Source organism: Gymnodraco acuticeps, unplaced genomic scaffold (assembly GCF_902827175.1).
Source record: "Gymnodraco acuticeps unplaced genomic scaffold, fGymAcu1.1, whole genome shotgun sequence".
NCBI lineage: Eukaryota > Metazoa > Chordata > Actinopteri > Perciformes > Bathydraconidae > Gymnodraco > Gymnodraco acuticeps.
Window position 1 is genome coordinate 1,015,151 of NW_022991588.1, and position 27,605 is coordinate 1,042,755.

General features: G+C 39.5%; 1 protein-coding gene across 4 annotated transcripts in view; it reads right to left on the reverse strand.

Annotated features, from left to right (window-relative positions):
• lrfn1 (leucine rich repeat and fibronectin type III domain containing 1) overlaps window positions 1–27,605 on the reverse strand; it is a 167,368-nt gene that overhangs the window by 18,529 nt on the left and 121,234 nt on the right. For all 4 annotated transcript variants that reach the window (XM_034197929.1, XM_034197928.1, XM_034197931.1 and 1 more), the window contains one exon: window positions 19,169–19,284. The gene's annotated coding sequence lies outside the window, so the exon portion shown is untranslated. The remainder of the gene's footprint in view (window positions 1–19,168; window positions 19,285–27,605) is intronic.

Consider the following 27,605-nt stretch of genomic DNA (forward strand, 5'->3'; position numbering starts at 1 on the left):
ATGCTGACATTAGCCCCCAGCTCATAACACCACTGTACCTACATACAGCCTGACAGAGCTGCTAGCTTGGCTGTAGACTGATAATCTTATTAGTGCATTGTGTGCATTGTGTTTCTTTTCAACCAGACCCCATACTTAATATACATAACCCCATTCATCATGTTGCTTCTTAAGTCAAATATGAAATAAAATACCCATGTGTACCTTCTCCTTTTATAACTGCAATATCATTTGATTAAAAAAAACAATTGAGATTTATTACCAACAGGATTCACATGAATAATTATACAGAACGAACTGGACGTAATTATGAAAAACTCTCACAGCTCTAATTGATATAGAAGACAGTGGCCCAAATTCACTCAAGGCTGTAATGATTATGAGTGTGTGATACGACCTCAGAACGAGGGAGCTATGAATGCATGTGATTCCCTCAGTGCACACAAATAATAGACGCACAGCTTCAATTTGACACGTCATAGTGCAAAGCAGGTTTAGGCAGAACTTTTGTCAAACATATATTGTGGGTATTATATTCATATAGAGGCTCTGAGCTTCACTAATCCCGTCTCCGAGCCAAATGAAGCACCTTGTACATACATACACAGTGGCAGTGGGGCAGTGTTGATTTATCTATAGTGGCTTTGTACCATGAGAATGAAGGGAAATAAGTGAAAACGATAGCCGCTTCCAACATTCAAACAATCATTTTGTCACCACCAGTGCTTTTATATGTTTTCTGTGACAAAGCTAGGAAAAGAAAAAAACAACAACACACCTTTGCTCTGTACACCAGTTGCTCTTTGGAACTGTTGCTTTCTTAAAAGGATTTGCATATATCTTATTTTATTTTCATGTTTTGTATCATCCTGATCTTGTTTTGTTTTTAGAGTTTGTCTCTGAGTCTGCATGAAATTAAACACAGAAAGCAAACGCCTGGTGCTTCCTCTATGGCTAACTGTGTAGGGATCTACAACTGGGGCAACAGGCTGGCCTAATAACCCTGAATATTAATCTGAACAGGCTGTTTTGTTTATGTGTGAGGCTGAATGTATCTGCAGTTTCTAAGGAAACTCAAAAAGCTAAATGCAGTGGCGGATTATGTCTGAGTTACTATGAGGGCAATTTAGGGTCATGTGACTGTAATAGTCGACTGTATTTATCCAGCCAAGTACATAGACGAGTATGTAAATCAAATGGAAGAGGAAAGACAAAGATTGGAGGCAGAAGCCTGGGGTCACCGCTCTGCTTTATGTTTGAAGGAGGACAGCATTTGTGGCAAAAACGCCAGGTTTGTATAATAGATTTGTCCACAGATGAGAGGGATACAGCTGTGTAACTACAACGTCTGAAATTGCAGAGCTTATCAAATGTGTCTTCCTGCAGACAGTATTTTTCCCTTCCCAAAGTCAACGAGAAGAGAAAAAGCAATTACGACATGTAAAACAGCAAGAAAAAGATTACGATATATGTGCTCATAGGTGCTGGTATCATGCTCCTCTACCTTTCTCCAATTGAGGAACAAATATTTGTCATTTACATAATCGGGTTGAATACATTTCTTCTGATCAAAAATATTTGTATTGCGTTAACCTTGTACATTTAAAAAAAACTTGAGGATCCAATCTTCACAAGTGTATGTCATGCAAGAGGGTGTCAAAGTTGTCATCACGACATTTGAGGTGTATTGATAGATTCACAGCGTAAACACAATTACGTGTAAGAAACATTACACCTAACAGAGTGGCAGTGCAGTGCAATATTCTCAACATGATGAAACTATTCATAAAGTCTGTATTACATTATTTTGAACCTGTGGTCAGTTGAAGGTGACCAATGCATGAAAACCTGCCACCGCAAGAACATTTGATTACATAACCTTCAAAGCAAGCTTAAGCTTAACCGCAGGTGTGAATGGATAGATGAAAAAAAGAAGTGACATCTCTGTCAGTTTGGAGAGAAACCACAACTGGAATCATTATGAGCCGGTGGTAGCGTTATTGATGACAACGGCAAGGTGTTATCTCGCTTGCCACAACCTCTGTAGTAAAAACACCACCTACATTGACAGCGATCCAAAGACTAACACGTACAAAACTAAGTGCATGTTTCACTGATGTACTTGAAATGATTACTGTTAGAATCATCATGTATATTTGGAAAGCTGCTGGAGGCCAACCCTGTCTCTTAAAAATTACGTTCCCACAGAACTAAACTGCATTCTGAATTACGTTTAGCTAGAAACGTATTTACTCCCACGTTACGTTCGTTATGAACGTATCTCAAATACGTTTATTTTCTACATATCTTCTAGAAACATATTTTCTCCACGTTACGTTCCTTATGAACGTATCTTAAATACGTTTATTTTCTACATATCTTTGCCATTTATTGTCTTGCTTAATAAGCAAGACAATTATAATAATGATAATAGTCATTTATAAATATCATTTTAGAGCACACCGTTGAAATCGACAATCGGGCTCGATATATGGTTAAATTAAAATCAGTAGGCGAGGCTGTCATTTCGCCAGCTGTTACTCTCATGAGCGAGGCAGAAAATAATAGTTTTAACATGACAAAAAGCTGCTGTGTCGTTTATTGCACCTCAAACATTAAAACAAATCCAGATTTACGTGTTTCTGTACTTCCTCGAAGAAGAAAGGACAGTAACAGAAGAGCTCTGTGACTTCAGGCTTGATCGCCGTTCAAATGACAGCGTTGGTTTCCCCAAAAGTGGGCGGGGCTGTAAAGTGAAGTAGATTTTACTCTCATCTATTATTCAAAACCATTCTATTTATTCTAACGTAAATTACATGCCAGTGTTTTATCTTTTTATTTATTTGTTTTTATTTTAAATCGTATAATGTCGGACTTTTTTTCCGTCTGTGAGGAAAAGAAATGGGGCTTAGAGCCTCAAAATACTGAAATCTGTATTTTTTAAAATATTTTCCTTCTAATTTGTTATTCTTTTCTAAATAACACACTGTTATTTACTCAACAATAACACACAATTATCCTTGTTTTTATTTATTCATTTAATTCTATAATCTTGGGCTTTTTGCCGTAAATAAAGTCACCGGAAACAGACGGGACATTTCGAGCGATATACACCACAAACCCACCAAACTGATTACCCAAGATCCTCAGCTTGAAGCTCGTTGATTAGATGTTTTAGCCGCAATGCACGCTGGGATATGGTGTTAATAAGATATGATATCCGACAACGAAAAATAAAATAATACCTAATTCAGAGTGTAATACACGGTTCCTTGTTTTTATTTATTCGTTTAATTCTATAATCTTGGGCTTTTTAGCATGCTTTTTAGCCGTAAATAAAGTCACCAGAAACAGACGGGACATTTCGAGATTTAGGATGGCCGAAGAGACTACACTACCCATAATCCCCAGCTATCGTTTGGGACTACAGTCCCGTTGACAAACCCCGTGATGTTGGAGTGGCAGTGCGCCAAGGTTACGCCGAGCGTCAAGCTCTTTGAAATGGAACGAAACCACGGCAGACTATTCAAAACTGGACTCGAACGCCCCCCGAGAACTACACATGCATTGTGTTTCGCAACATGTTCTCTATGGCACGTCTCTACTGGGAATTGTAGTTTTAAAAGACGTTTTTCCCAAATTTAGAAGTTGACAGTATTAAACTGTGTACAGCCCTGGAGGTTTAGGCGATAGGAAACACATTGGTGTGTACACATTTAAAACATGTAATTACTAAATGGGTGAAAATCGCTTGTATCCATAATGGGCAGCATTAATATATACCCACACGACATAAAAAACATTTATCTGCAGATCTTTATAAAGTATTCATTACTCGTTATTCTCTACTAATAGTTCATTAAAAACTGTATAATGGCTATTTTGCACATCCTTTTCTAAGGTGTATTGATCTTATACACAACTTGGGTCGCAGGTTCCTCAACAGCGCATTACAAGACATCTATCAATATGTGTATACCTCCACCATTAAACTGTCATATTCTGCACATTTCTTATACTATCTACATACATAAGAGTATAATTAATGTGTATAATATCAGTTAAAATAAGTGCTTCAACATAGTTAACATTGCAGGAAAGCAATATTTTAGACGTTAAGTACTTTGTCAGGCTTAATATTAATCGGTAGATAGATACCCCCAAAGCTTTTTTCTTGTTTAAAATAAGACCTTAACCTAAAGTATTCTTTAATGTGTTAATAAAGGTTAATTCGTTTTTCTGTTTTGCACATCCTCCTATTAATATCTTTGTACATCTGGCACTAAACTGTTTTATTGTAGAGATCACTTAGTATCTTCTTGACTTTTTATATTCTATATTTCTATCATTGACCTTCTACTTTCCCCCTATGAAAGTATGTACTCTTAATATTGTTTTAATCAAAAAACATTATTCAACAAAAATAATTTAATAACATGCTTTAACCACTAGGCGGTGCACACAAGGTACACACAGCATACTAATAATAACTTTGTATTATTAGTGTAGAACACTTATGTATGTATAACATCTGAAGATGTGTAGTTTTATTCATGTTTTTACATAATTTTACAGGATATTGCTATACTATTTCTCTTGTTTTACTTCTACACATTAATATCTGATTTGTAAAACATCACAGACAGAAAGGTATATCCGTCATTTAATGGTAAGCTATTGAAATTGTGATTCCATAGATGTGTCTGCCATCACCCAAAACCCCTGACTATTCTCTCAACTCAGTATTTACATTCTGATATTCAAAGAAAATCAGTAATATCTTTAAAAACTACAAGTCCTTTTCTATCAGCTCTGCACCGTTATGGTGTAAATATAACCTCAATTGGATCAAATATAAAAGTCAGCCGAATTACTATTGATACTGCAAGGAGACGTATTTTGTGAAAAGAAATTGAAGATGTTGTTTAATTGTTGATATATTTATGATCCACGTCAAGTATTCAGTTTTGGCAGCAGTTCTCCTGTTTGTCCAGAAGTCTTCTCATCAGGGCTCTATAAATAAAGAACTACGGCAGATGTGTAATATTTAATGCAGCCGAACCGTGTATTACACTCTGAATTAGGTATTATTTTATTTTTCGTTGTCGGATATCATATCTTATTAACACCATATCCCAGCGTGCATTGCGGCTAAAACATCCAATCAACGAGCTTCAAGCTGAGGATCTTGGGTAATCAGTTTGGTGGGTTTGTGGTGTATATCGCTCGAAATGTCCCGTCTGTTTCCGGTGACTTTATTTACGGCAAAAAGCCCAAGATTATAGAATTAAATGAATAAATAAAAACAAGGATAGTTGTGTGTTATTGTTGAGTAAATAACAGTGTGTTATTTAGAAAAGAATAACAAATTAGAAGGAAAAAAAGTCCGACATTATACGATTTAAAATAAAAACAAATAAATAAGAAGATAAAACACTGGCATGTAATTTACGTTAGAATAAATAGAATGGTTTTGAATAATAGATGAGAGTAAAATCTACGTCACTTTACAGCCCCGCCCACTTTTGGGGAAACCAACGCTGTCATTTGAACGGCGATCAAGCCTGAAGCCACAGAGCTCTTCTTTTACTGTCCTTTCTTCTTAGAGGAAGTACAGAAACACGTAACTCTTGATTTGTTTTAATGTTTGAGGTGCAATAAACGACACAGCAGCTTTTTGGCATGTTAAAACTATTATGTTCTGCCTCGCGCATGAGAGTAAAAGCTGGCGAAATTACAGCCTCGCCTACTGATTTTAATTTAACCATATATCGAGCCCGATTCTCGATTTCAAATGTGTGCTCTAAAATTATATTTATAAATAACTATTTTAATTATTATAAGCAAGACAATAAATGGCAAATATATGTAAAAAATAAACGTATTTAAGATACGTTCATAACAAACGTAACGTGGGAGAAAATACGTTTCTAGCTAAACGTAATTGAGAATGCAGTTTAGTTCTGTGGGAACGTAATTTTTAGCAGACAGGGTTGTGGAGGCTTGTCCAGACGGATGGTGTTTGCCTTGTTTAACCAAATCTCTGCAACAGAGGTGTCGACAACCACTGTGCTATCCGGCGGCCCAAGTTAAAGGTTTTTGTTTATACAGTTTTGCTTATATTCAGAGGTTCCCAGCTAAAGGTAATGTCTGTAATATCTTACATGCCTAATAAACATACCAGATGTGGGTCCTTCCCAATTAAACAGCAAAACAGAAGCTGCACTCTAAAAATAAAAACGTTATCAGGATATCTATAATTTAAAACACCTTTTTGTAAATGTTTTCAAAAATGCAGATTTTAAATTTAAAGAGCCTGTGACACGAGTTTCCCCCATCATCCAAACCCATCAATTTGAGTAAATATTGTCCCCTTGAAAACCGTTACTGAACTGATTTTGGATATTTGTACTTTGATAACCATTAATCTGCCCTTCAATGTTGACGATATTCTGGATCTTCTCGGGGATTCTTCAACTCCCGCCAAATTATGTGTGACGTCATTGCGGGCACAGCGCTCCAGCTGCACCGTCCGGATCCCAGCATCTGCATGTAAACGCACGATGGCGCACACAGCAGCAAGGTAAAACAGCGATGACAGTTTAATTTTGAACGTGTCTGAGAGCTCATATGAGGCTGAAGGATCGGTTTATGTTGTATCTGTTAGAAGTTTAGGAATTAGGTGCATCAATATGGGCGATAATACGGTCATGTAGCCAGTGGTGGACTGGGACTAAAAATCATCCCGGGACTCTCAACCGGCCCACTTCGGTACCGCTAGTAAATTGTCAACGGGGGGAGTGGGGGATGACGTGCTAGTGACTTATCCGACTGGCCCACTTCGGTACCGGCCCATCGGGATTCGTCCTGCACCCAGCCCACGTAAACTGTCAACGGGGGGAGCCTCGCTGTGGGGAAACGGTGGACCTAGTGTCCTGATCGGAGTGGGAATAATAATAATAATAATAATAATAATAATAATAATAATAATCCGTGCATTTTATCCATTAATTTCCCCAACATTGTGGTGAAAAAAACCACACGTCTAATCCATGTTGGTGTACTACAACTACAAAAAGCATCGGTTTGTTTTCTCATCAGGAAATGCGGACCGGCTCAAACAAACGATTTTTAAATCATCATCCTCACGATCATTTAATGTATCATATGTTCGCCGAATTGAAATGAAAGCACGAATACATGTAGTTTAATCCACTTGAGTTTACAACTACAAAAATAATCGATTTGTTTTTATATCACATCCGACGGGAGGAAATTCAGCAGCTCTCACTACCGATTTGTAATCCTAATTTAATCATCATCTTCACCACGATCATTTATGTTTATGTTCACCGAATTGACATGAAAGCACTGACAAATATGAATATACTGTAGTCAACTTCATTAAAACGTTATTAACGTGCCTAAACTCAGTAATTCACCATTTCTACGCATGACAACACACTTTGTCCGTGTTTGGCTCACTCGCTGCACAGTGAAGCGTTCCCGCATTGACGTCACTTCCGGCTTCCCCCAAAACTTAAAAATGAGTCGAAGGAATTTCCCCGCGATGTTCGAAATTATTGATATTTATCGGAACGGTATCGCACCTTCTTTTTTAAACTGACGGTTCGAGATTACTAGTAGCCCAATATTTCATTGCACAACAGTTGTTGGGATGCTGTCACAGGCTCTTTAAAGGTAGGGTAGGTATTTCACTTCAGAAACACTTGTTGTTATATTACATGGAATGCTCTTAACATCCCGATAGCAATGAATCAATTAAATGCTTTAACAATAAATATATACAAATATTTCATCTGTGGAAGCCGTGGCGCTGTAAAAAGCAAGTCCAATTATCTGCCTCGGCCCGCGGCAGATAATTGGATGGCCTACCTGCCTGTCAGCCTTCCATCTCGTGCACAAGCTTATCTCGTGCCCTCATTGGTCATGTGCACGTTCGTGTGTGTTGGAGGAGCGGCCTAAGGAAGTCTGAAGGAAGAGGCAGATTTTTTTCGGTTGTGTACTTTCATATTCTAGCTTACTCGAGCTGGTTTCTCCATTCTACCTTTAACTAATTGACCCATTTAACTATATTTGCTCAAAATAAATTGTTGAAAAATCACGTTAAGATGTCTCTAAATACTTTTTTTAATCTTCAAGAAATGCCTGCCAGGTTCAAACAGAAGTCATGTTTATAAGTCAGATGAACATGATTTTCTGAGTAGATTTCTGCCTCTTATTACATTTTTCAGGGAATCCAGGTCAACAAATTAAATCCGTGACATATCAGTATAATTAGTAATTATTTGGCTGCAGGCAAGCTCATCTTACACTTTGTGAGTCCCTAGTAACAACCCTGTCAGGCCTGTTATTTGAGACTAAAAGTCATATTTAGCCCTCACATAATTAAAAAAAAAATCTATTTTCTTCATAGCTTTGCAGAAGTTGTTATAGCTGAATATCTGTGAAACAGTCAAATTAACTTTCTTTATAATGGAAAGTCTGCGTTACAAAAAAGGGATTAACTGCTGTGTAAAATTGTTGATGTTTTCGAAAGTTGCCAAATTAAATAAAATGAATAAAAACTTGTCTGACTTTTTAACCTGCACCACAACAACACAATACTTAACATAATGCCTTAGTTACCATAGCTACCTGGATGACACACAAATGTACGTAACAATTTCACCAGGAGACTATGCTCCAATTCAAACACTGAGTAAGTGCATTGAACAAATCAATGACTGGATGTGTCAGAACTTTCTCCAATTAAACAAAGATAAAACTGAGGTAATGGTTTTTGGAGCCAAGGCAGAACGTATAAAAGTTAGCGCTGAGCTTCAGTCTGCAATGTTCAAAACAACAGATAAAGCCAGAAATCTAGGTGTAGTCATGGACTCTGACCTGAGTTTCAACAGTCACATTAAAACAGTTACTAAATCAGCCTACTATCACCTAAAGAATATATCTAGGATTAAAAGACTAATGTCACAGCAGGATTTGGAAAAACTTGTCCATGCTTTTATCTTCAGTAGACTCGACTACTGCAATGGTGTCTTCACAGGTCTCACTAAAAAAATCTATTAGAAAGCTGCAGCTGATTCAGAACGCCGCTGCTCGAGTCCTCACTAACACTAAGAAAGTGGATCACATCACTCCTGTTCTGAAGTCTTTACACTGGCTTCCTGTGTGTCAAAGAATAGATTTCAAAATACTGCTGCTGGTTTATAAAGCACTGAATGGTTTAGGCCCAGGATACATTTCTGACCTCCTGCTAAGTTATGAACCATCCAGATCTCTCAGGTCTTCAGGGACTGGTCAGCTTTCTGTCCCCAGAGTCAGAACTAAACATGGTAAAGCAGCGTTCAGTTATTATGCTCCAAATATCTGGAACAAACTCCCAGAAACCTGCAGGTCCGCTGCAACTCTGACTACTTTTAAATCCAGGCTGAAGACTTTTCTTTTTGTCGCTGCTTTTAATTGAACTATTCATATCTTAAACTGCACTGTAACTTTTATCCATGTATTTTTTCTTTTAATGTTTATTTTATTATCTTTTCTTTTTAATGACTGATTTTAAATGCCATTTTCTTAATGTCTTTCATTTTTTGTAAAGCACTTTAAATTGCCTTGTGTTGAAAGGTGCTATATACATAAACTTGCCTTGCCTTGCGTTAGTTCCAGTGTTTTAACCCTGGTTATATATTTACATACAACAATAGAACAAAAAAGGTTAAGCCCTGCTGACTGAAATAATTGCACTGGCCAATGCTTGTGGAAAGAAAAAGGAAATACTCCTCTCATATAGTGACTTTACCACCAGCTACATTATGGGTCTCTTAGCTTGTGGCTGCACCATATATAATTAGTTCACAACCTATTTGATGGGGACGGCATTATCAGAAATTGCTCCTAAATTTCTGTCTCCAATTAATTTGTAAATTAGATAAATGTGCAGCTGAACCAAATTACATTGCAAAGGTTATCACGTCAGGAACAAATAGAGCCTGAAAATGAAGACATCTGAAAACAATCAATGGGATTGAGTGGAAAAGTAGTTTTTGGTTTTGTTTCGTTTTATTGAGGGGAAAAAGCAAATTAAATAAAAAAATCCTACATCAAGCCCTCTCTAGATATTTAACGCCTCCTAATGAGTGCTGCTGATATATCCAATGGGGACACATTTAGTTCAGAAAATGGTTATAAATACAGCTGCTGCTTTGGATTTGATTTAATGATCACTTCCCAGGTCTGATGTATAATCTAAAATAGTGGGTGCAACACAGTGGCTCGTGTGGTATTGTCTTTTGCTTAGATCCTAGGCCATGCCCCTTTCTCTTGTTGCTCATTTTCGTCAGCGTTTGCGTGGGTATCCTCCAGGTGAGTGACCTTTTAATGTAAATTAATAACAAGGACATGAAAATATCACTTGCTAATTAGTGGGAACAGTTTTTCAGAATGACAGACGTTGAATTAGTTTAATGGATTCTGACTGATAGCTTTAATTAATATGCTGCTGCATACGGTTGCTGAGACTAAGATAATGTCTCTATAAAGCACATAACAGCAATGTTGATTGTGACTGGGATAGTTTCAAAGACTACATTCCTGTAATCCACAGGGCGACCTGCTCTATGCCATTATTGCATATAGCTCTGCCCATAGCTCTGCCCATGCCACTTGTTTATAATACTACACACAGGCGAGCTCATTGTGCTGCCAGGACCACTTTTAACATCCCTGCCTCATGTGCAGCTCCTCCTCCTCCTCACTCTTCTCTGCCTATGAGCCAATGCAAATTACAGTAACAGCTTGGACGTGAGTATAATCTCAAGTGGTGCGAGCTGGGCTCCATGGCGAGGCATGCAGGCAGATGGAAGCAGAGCCTCTGCCAGGCCTCTTTAGGGGCTCCCACTCTTTCTCCAGCATGACAGACAATAGAGGAGCTGTGGCTCATAACCAGCTACTAGTCTGACACTATGAAGCGGCCTGCTCCCAAACGCTGTATCTGGCAATGATATAAAAGAAGGGGGGGGGGTTCATGTCGTGGCCTTGTTTAGAAGGATGCACAGATGGACACTGATAATGCATGATATATCATGAGCCACTTACAGGACAGTGAGTAAAGGTACAGGCCTTTCCTTTGTGCTATGGTCGATACCTACAAATATCCCTTTAAGTACAAATACTGTGAGCATTTGTTTAGCAGTTGGCACCTTAGGAATAAAGCTTCAATCCTCTTGTTTTTTAAAGCATGGCTACAATTCCAGTGAGTACACCACTCCTTCAAAAATAAAATGCACCTTTTACTTTGTAATGAATGAGCTCCAGGCCTTACGAGCACAACAACAACAACACAGATGAGAGGGTTTCTGTTTTGTGGCTCTGGGAGAGAGGCTTGTTTATGCTCACAAACACTGATTGTGCTATTTTTGTTTATTAATGTAAATTGATTTTTAAACTCAGTTATGTCCCTGGTAACTAATGAGGATTATGTAATAAGGTTGTGTCATCTAACATGGCTCTGAATTCGTAATCGATTGAAGTAGCTGGGCGACAGACATACAGTTTGTGCTTCAAAGGAGTTCAAACAGCGCCCTCCGCCCCCCCCCCCATACCCGATACATACATAACAACAAACGGTACAAAAAAATATGATGTATGAAGAAATCAATAGACTCTGAGTCAGCTGTGTGTCAAGATGAGGCTGTTTAAGTGACTCAGCCTTCAATGTGTTTGCCAACCCTGAGTGCATCTGCACTAACAAAAAGATATCTGACAGAGAGAGAGCAAGAGGGAGACGCTGAGCATAACTCCCCTGGAGCTATGCCTCAATGGTATCTGACTTGTGCTTGCACGCATGCAGGTGTGTTGGATTTTTATCATATATCACCATCTTTAGCTAGTGGCTACACCATCTCAAATTCACAAAGCCCTTGTTATTCAGAGACGTGGGTGACATGGAAAGTAGATCTTAATTTATGTGGATGATTAGCTGCAGAAACAAGATTGCGGTGTGGAGATGAAAACTTGAACATGTGCCTTGAACCTCGAGAATACCTGGAGCTGCTACTCGTCACAGCCTTCAATAGTTGGTATTCCAGGAAACACTGGCTGCAAGACTCAGATTACTTTGACAAGAGAAGCAGACCACAGAACACAAGACAGCTGAGGGAAGGTGTACATGCATACTGCCGCCACTAGACTTTTGAATATGTGAGGATAATAACTTGACCTCCTCTTCACTCTCCCCCTTGATCCCTGATTAAAAACATGAATTCACTTCCTACTTACAGAGCATTGTATTCTGAGCTGTAGCACCATCAATTTGAACAAGCAGAGATAGTAACTAGTAGGGAATCCTGTAGTTATGCCTCTTATCGCCCTTAAACTTGACAGCCAGGATTAAACCGCACTGCAAACAGCTGGGCGAAGACGTCAAAATAACACATATGGGCCAGAACTGCTGTAATTTCACAAAACAAATGGCTATTGTTTAACAGGTAAGGGTACATTTGATTCTTATGAAAAGGATTCATTTAACCATTGGAAAGTATTTTCTTTTTTAGGACAGTAACAAAACAGGAAGCCTTACAGTGCAAAAAATATGCAGAGTTATGCAAGTGGCTTGACTGTAGACAATGCTTGTTAGGCGTACAACGACAAGGGGGAGGGGGGACACTGAAGGGAACAGCAGTTATGTTCAATTCAGTAACATAAGCTGTCTAATTAGCATTGCCCTGCCATTCCCTTTGAACCAGAGGAGGACAAGTGGGAGCCATCATATTTCTTTGTTCTCAGCACAGTGTGATTCCCCCCTGACCGCAGGAACCACAGGGGTACTGACCACAGGTCAGAGGTAGGTAAAATAAGCTCACGTCCCATCCCCCTCCTTACTGAATCGCCCCGGAGGAATTACCCAGTTATTTTCCTTAAACTAGACCCTCGGCAAATCACAGCTACTGGCAGCATGCAGCATCCACTATTGTGCCTGAATGTAGTGCAATGACATTTTCAGGATGCAAGCCTACTTTGAGCACAGCAGACAGATGTTAAGGGGGAAACAGGTACCTACTGCACTTCAGATGCACACAATTATTCTCGGCTGAACGCTCTCTGAAGACGCAGCACAGATCATTAACTCTATTCTCTTGTGTGCCAGGTTTTAATTAATAGTTTTATGCTATAATGTGGGATTAAAACATGTTACTGCGTTTATGTACTGCCACAGCCCTTTATGGCCCATTGCAAGTAAGATAGAGGTCTAGTCAATTACACTACGACTCCAGGTAGGATCCTTAAATTACACGCATGGGTCAGATAGTTTCAGGAACCTGGCGGAGTTAGTTAAGCCACAAGGTGCAAGGATGGAGAGTAATTATTCGCAGAAAAGTGTTTTTTGCAGCACCCTCTAGGTTTCTTACGAGAACTTCTCTGAGCAATATACTCCTGTCCTGCCGTCAAAATCCAGATTAAAGAAAAAAGAAGAGACCCAAGATGGTGCAATAAGCAAGAAAAAACTGTGGGCGGTGGAGAATGTGCCTTCAGGCCTTATTTTTCCCAGTGTATTACCGTGCAGGCTAGATATATGCTCCCCAATCTTATTGTGAAGCCTGGCGGGCTGTATGCGGTCTTGGAAAATGACCGCAGGCGCTACTCAGCTACTCAACGCTAAGCTACTGCTTATAGTTCTGCAAGTTTAGAGGATAAGAACAATAACTGAATTCATACAGTATACATTTATTATTTTCTTTAAAAAATCAAGCCTCTATTTTAATAATGTTTGAAGGAACGTAAATAAGTGGGATTAGAGCATTAACCATACAGAGATTTACAAAATAGGTCTTTGCTCGTTTGGGAAGCACGATAACCTGTTTTTAACATACATTGTTTAACATATACAGTATCATATATATTATTTTGTTAAACAGCCCCTGACTTCATTCAAAAACAACTATCACAGTTTTTTTTCACACACCATCTGTTTCAAGGACAGTTAAATCAGACGTGTGTCAGGAAACAATCCCAGTACAACTACCCTGTAATACATAAACATCTAAAGTACTTACACATCTTAGATATGACAGTCTTATATACATAATAAGCTATACAGCTATATAATATAGCTAAACCACCTACTGCATGCATGTAAAGTTCCTGACCACAAATAATATCTATCCAGCCCGCTCCCACACATTCTTACAACACTGTGACTCTGCAGACATTGTATGTTGTCCATTTAAGATTTTTAAACAATATATATATATATATATAAGGTCTGACCCCAAATAAGTAACAAATAGACGACTTGATCTAAGAGCCAGATTCAACTGCTAATTTCAGTCAAATAGCAATGACAGAACACATGTGGTTATGAAACTAACTATTACATGATTGGGACTTTATAAGGACGCTAAATGTTTCATTTGACTTAGGATGGCATTTCTCCCAATAATTCATAATATATATATAGACAATTTAGCTGCCAGCTATTGATAATACTGTTAATAAATAACAAAAAATGTACTTGTCTTTCCAATCAATGTCTGTAGTGTGTGTGATTAAATCACTATTCGACTATTTGGGACCATCAGAGCAGCATGGTGATAGCCTCAAAAAGGCTAATTGCTGAGATGTCATTTTTAAAAACAGATAAGTAGGTATTTTAGAATAGCTTGAATAAATGGGAATCTCATACCTAAAGCTCTTACCTAATACATTAAGTGTTAACACCTAATAATACATAATAACGTCTTTAAATCAGTATGTATGCTGTAGGTTTAGTTTAGATGCATTGGATGTCTAAATGTAGTGTTATCATATCTAGTAAATAAAGATGACTCAGATTTAACTCCCCCCACATGGCTTTTTAAAATGTGTAAAAAACAAAGAAGAAAAAATGAGTTTTTGCAAATTTGACCCAGTTCTGCTCTGCACCTGTAGTTTCACCGTCTTTTCTGTACTTTCTGTAACAAATTCACACAGGTGTTCCACATAGTACTGCATCTTCAATATGTTGATGTACCACTGCTAACACAACAACATTTTCAGCATAGTTGGAGCCACCCCAGCTATAGGCGGTCAGGTCAGGTCAGGTTATTTATTTGTACCCGTAGGTAGATTTTGTTTGCAGAGAAAAAGACAAGGGATCCATCCTGACACACTCTAAAATAAACACAAACAACAGACACATCTCTAATAAAAGGACTAGTAAAAAGTACAGGTGTACCCTGCTCAACCAAATCTCAAAATATTTCAAAAACATTTAAAGAAGGAAAACACTAGTACAAACATGGACATTCAAAATTCATAATTAAATAAATAAATACAAATAGGCATCTGTGTGACACTCCTATGATGTGTTAATTTGTGCAATAGCTGCTGGGATAAAACCGTTTTTATACCGCTTCGTTCTACTCTTTGGGACAGCTAACCTCCGGCCCGAAGGAAAAAGCTTGAATTCTGAGTGCGGAGGGTGGGAGTCATCATCTAATATGGAGCTGGATAACCGCTGGTCTCCAGGTTTAGCTGTGGCTCACCACTCAGTCTGATGGACCACTTTACGATCTGACTCAGAGAGGTTCTGCTCTTTAAAGTCAGGTTACCAAACCATGACATTAGTGAAAAAGACAGAATTGACTCGATAAAAGCACGATAAAACATGATCATCATGGTTTTGTCAATGTTAAAATAGGACAGTTTCCTAAGACAGTACAAACGCTGGTGCCCCCTTTTGCACACAGCTTCAGAGTTTGGATCAGAGCTCAATTTTGAGTCAAATTGTCCCGAGATATTTGTATGATTGCACAAATTCTACTTTCTGATTCTGGATTTTTAAGACTTCATATACTGTATGTGGGGATGTCTTCTAAAATCAATGATCATGTCCTTGGTTTTGCTTATGTTCAGTTGTAGATAGGACTCCTCACACCGCCTGACAAAGTCGTCAATGACAGGGCCGTGGCTGGTCTCATTGTCCTGGAGCCTATTAACAATTACAGAGTCATCTGCATACTTTAAAATAGTCCTATTTTCCCACCTACTTTGACACATATTAGTGTAAAGTATAAATAATAGTGGCGAAAGGACACATCCTTGTGGGGAGCCAGTGGAGGGGCTGACTTTATCAGATATGGTTCCATTCACCCTCACTCTTTGTGTCCTATTGGTTAAACAAATCAAGAAGCCAGCCCATAAGATTATTGCTTATTTCAAATTGTTCTAAAAGTCTGCCAATTCAAATATGAGGTTGAATTGTGTTAAAAGCAGAGGAGAAATCAACAAATAAAAGTCTAGCATGAGGTCCATTTCCCTCCAAGTGTTTAAAAAGTAAGTTAAATAAGGTGACCGTGGCATCCTCTACTCCTCTGTGTGGCCTGTAAGCAAACTGCATGGGATCGAGTGCATGCTTAGTCTTCCTTAAGATTTCTGCTCTGACTAGTTTTTCCAATGTCTTCATTAGAATTGATGTACGTGCAACTGGTCTAAAATCTTTAAGAGTTTTGGGACCTCTGGAGTTGGGAACAGGGGCTGAAGTCGAATAGTCCATTTAGCTTAGTCCTAACGGAGTGAAATGACCCAGAAGTCCCTCAGTGGCAGCCATGATAAGTGCCGTTCGAAGTCTAGATGATAGGAAAGGATGTTTCAAACTTCCTTTATAACCTCCTTTAGCTTAGGAACCACTGGACCTCCCTAACCGAAAGGAGAGGAGAAAATGCTGCCCTACAATGCCTTGCAGCAGCAGCATTTGCCGTCACACAACAGTCGGCCGTTCACGGAAACAACCGATTATGACCGAGAAATTATATCATGAAAGTATTATAATCAAAAAGAGAAATATGAACGTTAGATTTTACTGAAATGATCAAATAAAGTCAACATTTCACAGTCTTTATTGAGCTGTGTGGGGTTTGTTCAACTTTTAAAAGATGTTTGAATGGTGATGTACACAGTGATAGATGTTAAGGACTAACGTTTATAACAAACACATTTGTATTTATTTTAAGATCTTTTCATAGTTCATACAATCATACGTATTGGGATCATTTGTATTAATGTGGACCGGAGGGAGAGGGTGACGAGCATAAGTTTCACTTTCATTTTTTATTTAAATTCCAACTTTGGTCATGAAGAATATGTTTCTCTGTTGTCCATGTTCATAAAGCATGAAGCAACAGCATCAGAGCACGGTGCAGAGTCTCTAGATGAGTTTACAGTAGTCCGTGGTTCTTATTAAACATCCATGTTGTAGTCCGCTGTATATAAAACTGTAGTTTCGTTTCCCCACAGCAGCAGCAGACGCACATTTATGACGTCCGCTGGCGCATCATAAACACGTCGGATAGTGAAAGTGCAGTCGGATTCTCTAAAGTACCGCAGTCTCTTCTCCTAAGTCCTCCTAAGGTCAAGGAATAGACGATAGGGTTAGGCGTTAGGAGCTGATTTTTGGATTATCCGACCGCAACCAGGGACTACCACAGCATCCTTCCAAACCTTTGACACATGCTGTGTCTGTAAAGACATATTAAAAATGTAGTGGAACACAGGGCTAAGTTCTTTTGCGCAAAGTTTAAAGGGGACCTATCATGCAAAATACACTTTTGTACGTATTTTATACATGAATATGTGTCCCCGGTGTTCCAGGGAACTCACCAAGTGTCAGAAAATACAACCCTCTCTATTTTCCTCCATACCCAAATCTCTAAAAAAGGGGCTGCAACGGATCTGATACAGACTGATCCAGATTTGAACACTTTACTGACGTCAGTAAAGTGGTGCTACGGCTATTGGTCAATTCTCCACCTATCAGGGGAATGAGAGGTTGGGCCACGGCCGGTCATTGCTGCTCGAAAGCGCTGGAGACGCTGTGGTACATATGTCAGGCCTGTAAGTGGCGCTGTAGTCTGCCACAAAAGCAGCGAAGAAGATTTCCCTTGCATGGTTGCCATGGTTGCCCTTCTGTTTATTCTCCGCTGTGGCTCTTTTTCTCCCTCCCCGAGGCAAGCTTTTGCGCCTCCTGCTTTAAAACAAATGAATAATGACTCTATATAATCATATGTAAGGGATAATGTGCAGCGACGCGGTCATTATGGGGAAAAGAACACCGACAGGCTGATCAGGAGCCCGACGCGAAGCGGAGGGATCTAGATCGGCATGAAGGCACATTATGCAATGTGCAATGTGCACATTATCCCGCTTATTACATGGCCACATTCTCGACAAAGTAATGACATGAGTCATGACTCCCAATATTAATTGAAATGCTTTTATGGATTTAGAAAATGATTTTATTGATTTAAAAAAATAGTTGTATTCATTTAAATTGACATGCATCCGCTAGAAAAATAGTCCGTTGTTACTGTTTGAACTAACGTAGCAACGGCAGGAACTGCTTCGATAGCGTTTTGAGGAGCTTTTTGATTACAGATTTGAAAACATCGTTGCTTGCTTTAAAAGTAGCACACTTCATGATGTCAAACCTTGGAAAGTATCTAGGTATCCCTGCCCTAATGCCAAAGTAACTGGCAACTGAATATGTGTCGCCGTTTGATGTCTATGTCTGGACCGCTGCGTAAAAAGGAGGGTTTCTGCCCCATTACTTCTCTTCTTACTTCTATAAGAATAAAACACGGTGGACTGAGATCTCTTTTTCCCCCCTCTTCTCCCCGCTGCAGCCCAGCAGCTGATCTCAGAGCACACTCCCCTCTCCTGCAGGGGGGCGTGGTCAGCTGCAGCTCACAGAATCAGCCCCCTGCAAAAACAGCGCTGGAAAGAGCAAATAGAGCGAAATGAGGCATGGCTAAAATGCAGGATCTTTTTGGTATTTTGAAAAAAAAACTATATTTATATACTTTATATAGGTATGGCCCTACAATATATTGTTCAAATATAGCATGATAGGTGTCCTTTAAGTAAACGACTGCATATGTTGTCAGATTCATGACTCTTATTTATTCTGGTCTATATTAAAATGCTTATTGTCTTCACGTTTAAGCTTCAGTTCAGATATATTATTACTGAAATCAAATGTGTCAAATCGACAACAAAAATGATTTAGGGCATTTGCAAACTCAACATCTGAATTAAAGCCACCCAGAGTCACATGGCAGGTAATGCTATTGCTCTCAGTCAATATGCAGTGACTTGGAAAACACGACAAACCCACCAGATATCAAGCCCCGGTCTCCATCGCAGGTTTCACATCAGCATCCCGATCAGTGGGCAGTCAGAGAGTCAGAGATGAGGAAGGCGACTCCCACTGGCGTCACAATAAAACACCACCTAAAGGGCAAGAAACATGTTTTTTTTAAATAATAAAGACAGCTTGGCTTACAACACTGCAACACCCCGTCAGACGTGGGGTTGTTCTAACACATTTAGGGATGTTTATCTACCTAGACTGTATTCTTGTGATGAAGAAGACATTCCTCAACTTACAACAGAAGCAGTCATACATACATACAGTAATCTCATTGACTAAGCTTGCTCCTTTTTCCACTTGGCAGCTTTGGGTGCGATATGAAAGCTGATCTGATTATGAAACAACAAGAAAGAGGCATAAGCAGCAGAAGAGGCTGTAGAAAACAGAGTTTGGAGATACCACAACTATGAATGTGTGTTCTGTCATTAATATTTCACTGCATCATTGTAGCTAAAGGAAAACAAAGTGTAAAGGGGAGCATAATGAAAAATTCATCATATTTTGACACAGCCTTGGAAGTTATCTTTGCAAAACAAAGAGCGGGCAAATGTTCTGCTGTGACTGGGAAAATAAGGTTATAAATAGGTCCAAATAATTACTGCATACATACTTTGCCATGCACATATCTGATAAAGATGGATGAGGACAAGGATTTGTAACTCACTTAGGAAGCTATTTCTAGGCGGCTGCAAAACGTTTCTTTCATTTCTGCTTTTTTCTCAAGCAGGAGGGCACTGACTGCCAAGGTCACAGGCCTTCAGTTTCTCACTTGTCCCTAAAATTCAAAACAAGCTACATGACATGTCACAGCTCTGCCTGCAGAACCTCAGCATGCAACCCAAGGGAGATTACCATATCGCTCACATTTGTCTGCAGAGAGCCTTCGAGCATTAAGAAAAACAGAATTCTCCACTCAGGTTCTTCTTAATGCTCTACTACTCCACACCCATTTGTATTCAGAGAGGGACTTTAGGCTTGTCACCTTAAGCTATTCATCCAGCCAATGAAGTATTAATGACGCAAGCTTTTTCTTTTTGATACGTCACTCCAATCCTTTTCAAATCATCCCGTTTTCTAGCCAGAGCTGTCATGTCAGAGTTTAGGAAATGAGAGAGAAAAATAAAGTAAGTGAAGTTGTCAGTAAATTTAACACAGTCTATAATTTCACAGTCTATCATGCCATGCATATTAACTGCGGTTACCCTGCCCCCTCGACAGGCAATGTGTCAGTGAGCAACCACTGGGAAGTACATGAAGTTGTTACATTTGTATCGCACAGAAAGTCCTTCACCTGCTGGTCAGACCCAATGGATTAATGACTGATTTCTCGGTTCCATCTTCCATTTCCAAGCATCAAATCATCACCTGGCCCAGTGGGATAAACCAGGAGTCGGCACAGGAAAAGCCGGTCTCGCTTAATCTCCAACATGTCTGCCCTTCACTGTATCAAACACTCCACTTCCCCGCTCCATTTTGCTCTTGCAGCCACAATATTTTTACCTCTCTATTTCTCATGTTAGTTTTCCCCAAGCCCTCATATGAAGTGAAAAGCAGGAAAAAAAAATCCTCAGTGCCTGGCAACTTTGGCCAAAGGACATATTCCATCAAGTCATTATCCATCAGGGTGATGCCTTCCTACCAGGGCTAAACAAAGGCAGTTGTTCCGGAGACAGTGATGCTCCGGCTTTAAGCCCCTGTCACACTGTCCCGAAATTGACACCCGATGGACACACGCATATGGAATTGTGAATTTCGCACGAAGATGGCCCCGAACCACACACGAAGGCAACATTTACATTACATTTAAGACATACAACTGCAATGAAAGTACCAAAAACAATTATGTTACAGTACTATGATACTGTACTGATATCTTCAGACTTTGTTCTTTACCTTTATCCGTCGTTATATGTAGAAAATATTACGTTTTCTCCGTAATGTTGTTTCCATAACAACAACAACTTCCTGTCAACTGTCCTTCAAAATAATATATTATATCCTTTTTAGTTTCACAGAACACAAATTGGGTTATTTACATAATATATTTACATGATTTTGTTGTGCAATAAAACAACCCGATGGACACACGATAAAGGAAATGTTCAAATTCGGCTGTATCGTAGCAACATCGGGCCATTCGTGAGGGCATCTTAAGCCTTCGTATGACAGCCGGTGGAGTTTCTCAGGCTCCGGCAGCAACTTCGTGAGCGGTGGCAAAATCTTTGGCATGCCAAAAAATTGCCGAAGGACCTTGCGAAGGTTCATTTTCGTGTTGAATTCGTGTGTCAATTTTGCCCTTCGTAAGGCCATCGTGAGGGCATCTTGTTATCATCGGTGCCATCGGGCATTCGCCCCGATCAGAGTGAGGGTGAATGCACCGATGATAACATGAAGATGACACGATTTGACAAGATGCCCTCACGAGTGCCTTACGAAGTTGCCGCTCACGAAGTTACTGCCGGAGCCTGAGAAACTCCACCGGCGGTCATACGATGGCTTAGATTCCCTCACGAATGGCCCGATGTTGCTACGATCACAGCCGAATTTGAACATTTCCTTTATCGTGTGTCCATCGGGTGTTCATTTCGGGACAGTGTGACAGGGGCTTTAGGGCAGGGGTCTCCAACCTTTCTTCATCCGAGAGCTACTTTGAAAAAATGAAAGTGGCCAAGAGCTACTTGCATCACATCGCTTACATTTATTCACATAGCCCTCATCAGTTTAATTAAGCTATACTTTTGTACACGTACGAAATTGCAATACCTCAAGCTTATCACAAATCTTAACTACACATCAAGGTCCAAGAAAAGGAAAATGTCTCACATATTATTATGGCCCACATAGTAAGTAAGTCACTGAAAATTCACATAAATGTCCTTAATCACCACCTGACAAGCATCTAATGCACTTATGGTCAAATAAGTGCATTCACTCTTTTTTACAGTTAGTGAGATGAATGGCACTGCATGGAGTCCACCATAGAGGTGTATGCTGGAGTGTACCCACTTAGGTTCACTCTAATAGTCATTTAAATGTTGATCAGTCTGTCTTGTTCTGTATTTAGATTGCATTCATGCCAGAAAAAGCTGCTTCACAAAGGTCTGTAGAACAGAACCAAATAAAGCAGACGTGTTCAGTGCTGCTTGGTGAAAGTTCTTATAGTTTTCTGGGTCTACAAGGCTCCAGAAATGTTGTGAGTTTTGCTGAGACTTAAGCTGAACATGATTTTGGAGATTTATAACCTCCATCTCCATCTCCACAGGATTGACACTGAACAGTTCAGCCATCTTTTTCATCTTCTTCGTCTTCACATGAAATTATAAACCATAATAAATCAACTGTATGTACATCGAACCTCCCTATATCTGTGTTTGAAATTGTTCCATCCTCAAAAACAAAAAACTAATAATTCTGCAGTCTAGCTGCAGCTTCTAGCAACGGTCTTCTGTTTTAAAAAAAAAGGATACTGAATGTCCTGAATGTGGCATCACACACATGACTTGAGTCTGAACACAGCAGACAACAGCATTATAAAAACAAAAATAGTGCATGTGGGTGCACACTCACATTCTCTGTCTTACTGTTACATTAATCCCATGAATGTATCAGACTAAGTTAGCTTCATCATCTCTCAATCAGTGATTAAGTGAATAATAAAGTTTCTATCACTCATTATTTTCAGGGAGAGGGCGGGGTTTGGAGGAACGGAGAGGAGACGGTGATCGCGGAAGCTTTCCTCATGCCTTCACTTTCTTCACACAAGTATATTTATCAACTGAAAATAGCAAGAGGACATTCATACTCTGCAATCCAATACTTGATTAAATCCACCAAAAAACTGACATGACGATAACGAGTGTTTTTCAAAAAACACAAATCCCTCCCTGTGTGTCTCTGAGCCGCAGCGATAGGGCCTGATTCAGAGCGGGTCATTCTGCTGTTGGTTCTGGACTGGTGTTGCTGGAGAAAGCAGACTGGTCCGTATGTGGTGTCGCTGTGCCGCTGTCACGTCTGTTCCTTGATCTCTGCGTCACCGACCAATTTGATATTCGTGTGACAGAAACAATTCTAAAATAAAAAAACGTTATTGTCCAGCCGCGGCCGAAAAATCAATAAGCGACCTTACTACGCTATCATCGATAATCGAGCGGCGAGCTACTGAAAAGCTGCCCGCGAGCTACCGGTAGCTCGCGATCGACGTGTTGGAGAGCCCTGCTTTAGGGAGAACACTTCTTGTTTATGATTGGACAGAGCCAGCCAGAGAAGCACTGCTGTGATTGGTGCTGGGTCCAGGCTCAAGGGCGTATGGCACTCTCAACTCTTTCCAGGACATGCCGGGGCCCTGCCTGCCAGTAGCTTTGCCGATATCGGTGTTGATATGTAATAGATTAAGAGCGGTGAATCAGCTTAGAAACAGGAAGTGCTCAAACGTTCGTGTAAGTTTATCAAATTTAGCAGTGATTCCATGCCAGCCACAGCTTGTCACAAAACATCTTACTGATAGTGTATCCAACAAACCTAAACTAGCTTTATTAAATGTCAGGTCTCTGGCAGGAAAAACATTTTTAATCAATGATTTTATCACTGAGCACAATCTTGATTTTATGTTTTTAACGGAAACTTGGATTGAACAAAATAACAGTGCAGCTGTTCTTATCGAATCAACCCCTCCCAACTTTAGTTTTATGTGTCAGGAAAGAATGCATAAGAGAGGAGGTGGAGTTGCTATTTTGTTCAATGATTCCATTCAATGCAGGAAGACATCTTATGGGAACTTTGCTTCTTTTGAATATGTGGCCCTTCAGCTGAAATGCCCCTCTCGAGCTCTGTTCCTAAATATCTATAGACCACCCAAATACTGTGCAAGGTTTTTTGATGACTTTACTGAACGGCTGTCTATAGTGTGTATTGACTTTGATCGTCTAGTCATTGTTGGTGATTTTAACATCCGTGTTGACAACCCCCAGGACAGAGGGGCAAAAGAACTGTTTTGTGTTCTTGATAACTATGGACTGACTCAGCATGTGACGGAGCCCACACACAATAAGGGGCACACTCTGGACTTAATTATCTCAAAGGGTCTGAATATCTCTAAGGTTGTGGTGACTGATGTTGCACTCTCTGATCATTCCTGTGTTTTCTTTGAGAGCTCTATTTCTGTTCACAAAAATGTTCAAAAAGAGGTAACCACAAAGCGATATTTAACTGAAAATACTAGGGAAATGTTTACTCAGTTTTTCTTCCACACTTGCCCCTGCTAACATCTCAGTAAATGAGCTAGTAGATCTAGCTAGTAGAATTAAAAATGTTATAGATGCCATTGCTCCAACTAAGGTAAAGGAAGTGACTGGGAAGAAAATATCTCCATGGAGAAAGGCCATGACCCTGAGAGCAGAAAAAAGAGTGTCGAAAAGCTGAACGTAGGTGGCGAAAAACAAATCTCCAGGTTCACTTTGAAATCTATAAAGAGAGACTTGGCCTTTATAATTTGGAATTGAAAAACGCACGACAGTCTTTCTTCTCTGACATCATTACCAAAAACAAAAACAATGCACGTGCCTTGTTTGCTACCGTCGACAGACTAACTAACCCCCCAGTGTCAGTAACCTCTGAATTTCGATCCACCAGGGCGTGCAATGATTTTGCCTCCTTTTTCACTGACAAAATTCAGAAAATCAGACAAGCAGTCAGTGCCTCTGCATCAGGAACAGAAAATGTGTTGTCTCTGTGTCCACCTAATATCAATTCAAACACCATGACACAATTCCATCAGATTAATGATAAAAAACTAGAGGACATTATTCAACTTCTGAAATCCTCCTCCTGCTGCCTTGATATTATTCCAACAGGATTTTTCAAAGATGTTTTTCGTTGCATGGCCTCAGATCTACTTCATATACTGTAGTAAACAAATCTCTTCACTCAGGTATTTTTCCACAGGCCCTGAAAACTGCAGTCATTAAACCGCTCTTAAAAAATAATAATCTAGATGCTTCAGTAATGAACAATTACAGGCCCATATCAAACCTGCCATTTCTAGGTAAAATCATTGAAAAAGTTGTTTTTCAACAGTTGAGTAATTTCCTGCATTTAAATAGTTGTTTCGATGTGTTCCAGTCAGGCTTTCGTCCAAACCACAGCACTGAGACTGCTCTTGTAAAGGTCTTCAATGACATCCACTTAAACACAGACAGTGGCAGAATTTCAGTGTTAGTATTATTAGATCTCAGTGCTGCGTGTGACACTGTTGACCACAACATATTACTCGACCGACTAGAAAACTGGGTGGGACTTTCGAAAACAGTTCTAAATTGGTTTGAATCCTACTTAAAGGACAGAAACAACTTTGTTTCTATAGGTAAATACACATCTGAGTTGACAAATATGACATGTGGGGTACCTCAAGGCTCTATCTTGGGGCCTCTTCTCTTTAACATCTACATGCTACCACTGGCTCAGATAATGAAAAATAACAAAATAAGTTACCATAGCTATGCGGATGACACACACATTTACGTTACAATTTCACCAGGAGACTATGCTCCAATTCAAACACTGAGTAAGTGCATTGAACAAATCAATGACTGGATGTGTCAGAACTTTCTCCAATTAAACAAAGATAAAACTGAGGTAATGGTTTTTGGAGCCAAGGCAGAACGTATAAAAGTTAGCGCTGAGCTTCAGTCTGCAATGTTCAAAACAACAGATAAAGCCAGAAATCTAGGTGTAGTCATGGACTCTGACCTGAGTTTCAACAGTCACATTAAAACAGTTACTAAATCAGCCTACTATCACCTAAAGAATATATCTAGGATTAAAAGACTAATGTCACAGCAGGATTTGGAAAAACTTGTCCATGCTTTTATCTTCAGTAGATTCGACTACTGCAATGGTGTCTTCACAGGTCTCACTAAAAAATCTATTAGAAAGCTGCAGCTAATTCAGAACGCTGCTGCTCGAGTCCTCACTAACACTAAGAAAGTGGATCACATCACTCCTGTTCTGAAGTCTTTACACTGGCTCCTGTGTGTCAAAGAATAGATTTCAAAATACTGCTGCTGGTTTATAAAGCTTTGAATGGTTTAGGCCCAAAATACATTTCTGACCTACTGCTAAATTATGAACCATCCAGATCTCTCAGGTCTTCAGGGACTGGTCAGCTTTCTGTCCCCAGAGTCAGAACTAAACATGGTAAAGCAGCGTTCAGTTATTATGCTCCAAATATCTGGAACAAACTTCCTGAAAACTGCAGGTCCGCTGCAACTCTTACTACTTTTAAATCCAGACTAAAGACGTTTCTTTTTGCCGCTGCTTTTAATTGAACTATTCACATCTTAAACTGCACTGTATATTTTATCCATGTATTTTTTTCTTTTAATGTTTATTTTATTATCTTTTCTTTTTAATGACTGATTTTAAATGCCATTTTCTTAATGTCTTTCGTTTTTTGTAAAGCACTTTGAATTGCCTTGTGTTGAAAGGTGCTATATAAATAAACTTGCCTTGCCTTGCCTTGTTTTTGCTGCCAGTCAAGAAATGACGCTTTGTGATTGGTCAACGCCCGACAGCGCAATATGTCCAACACATCAGCCGTTAGTACCAAGCGGCAAACTCTGGGGAAGAGTCCACACTCACAACAACGTCATACAGATACAAATAAAGCAGCGACTGTATTCACCATGACATACAGTAGAGGGTCTGTGTTTTGTATATGTTTAACTTTTGTCCAGTTTCTGAACAGATATGAGGAGCTGTGAGCTCTGAGTGTGTGCTAACGGCTAACGGCTGATGTGTTGGGCCAATCACGAAGCGTCATTTCTTGACTGGCAGCAAAACAACCAATCACAGCAGTGCTTCTCTGGCTGGCTCTGTCCAATCACAAACAAGAAGTGTTCTCCCTAAGGAATACCCTTTCCGTCCAATGTGAAAATGCTGCGGCGTTTTGTGAAATGCTGTGGTGTTTTCTGAAATGCTGCGGCGTTTTGTGAAATGCTGTGGTGTGTTGTGAAATGCTGCGGTGTTTTGTGAAATGCTGCGGCGTTTTGTGAAATGCTGCGGCGTTTTCTGAAATGCTGTGGTGTTTTCTGAAATGCTGTGGTGTTTTGTGAAATGCTGTAGCGTTTTCTGAAATGCTGTTGTGTTTTGTGAAATGCTGTGGTGTCTTGCACTTCAGGGCCACCGTATATGGGATATATGAAATGAAACAAATAACACACACTAAGGCCACAAAATCCCAAATAATATACTGTAGGACGTTGATACAGTACATGAGCTTACCAGCAAAATAAAATAGACTTTGATCCTTATTACTCCACTTAGTGCAAGGATTTATTTTGTGATTGTTGTGTTTGATTATCCATCCATCCATTCCATCTTCTCCCGCTTATCCGTGGTCGGGTCG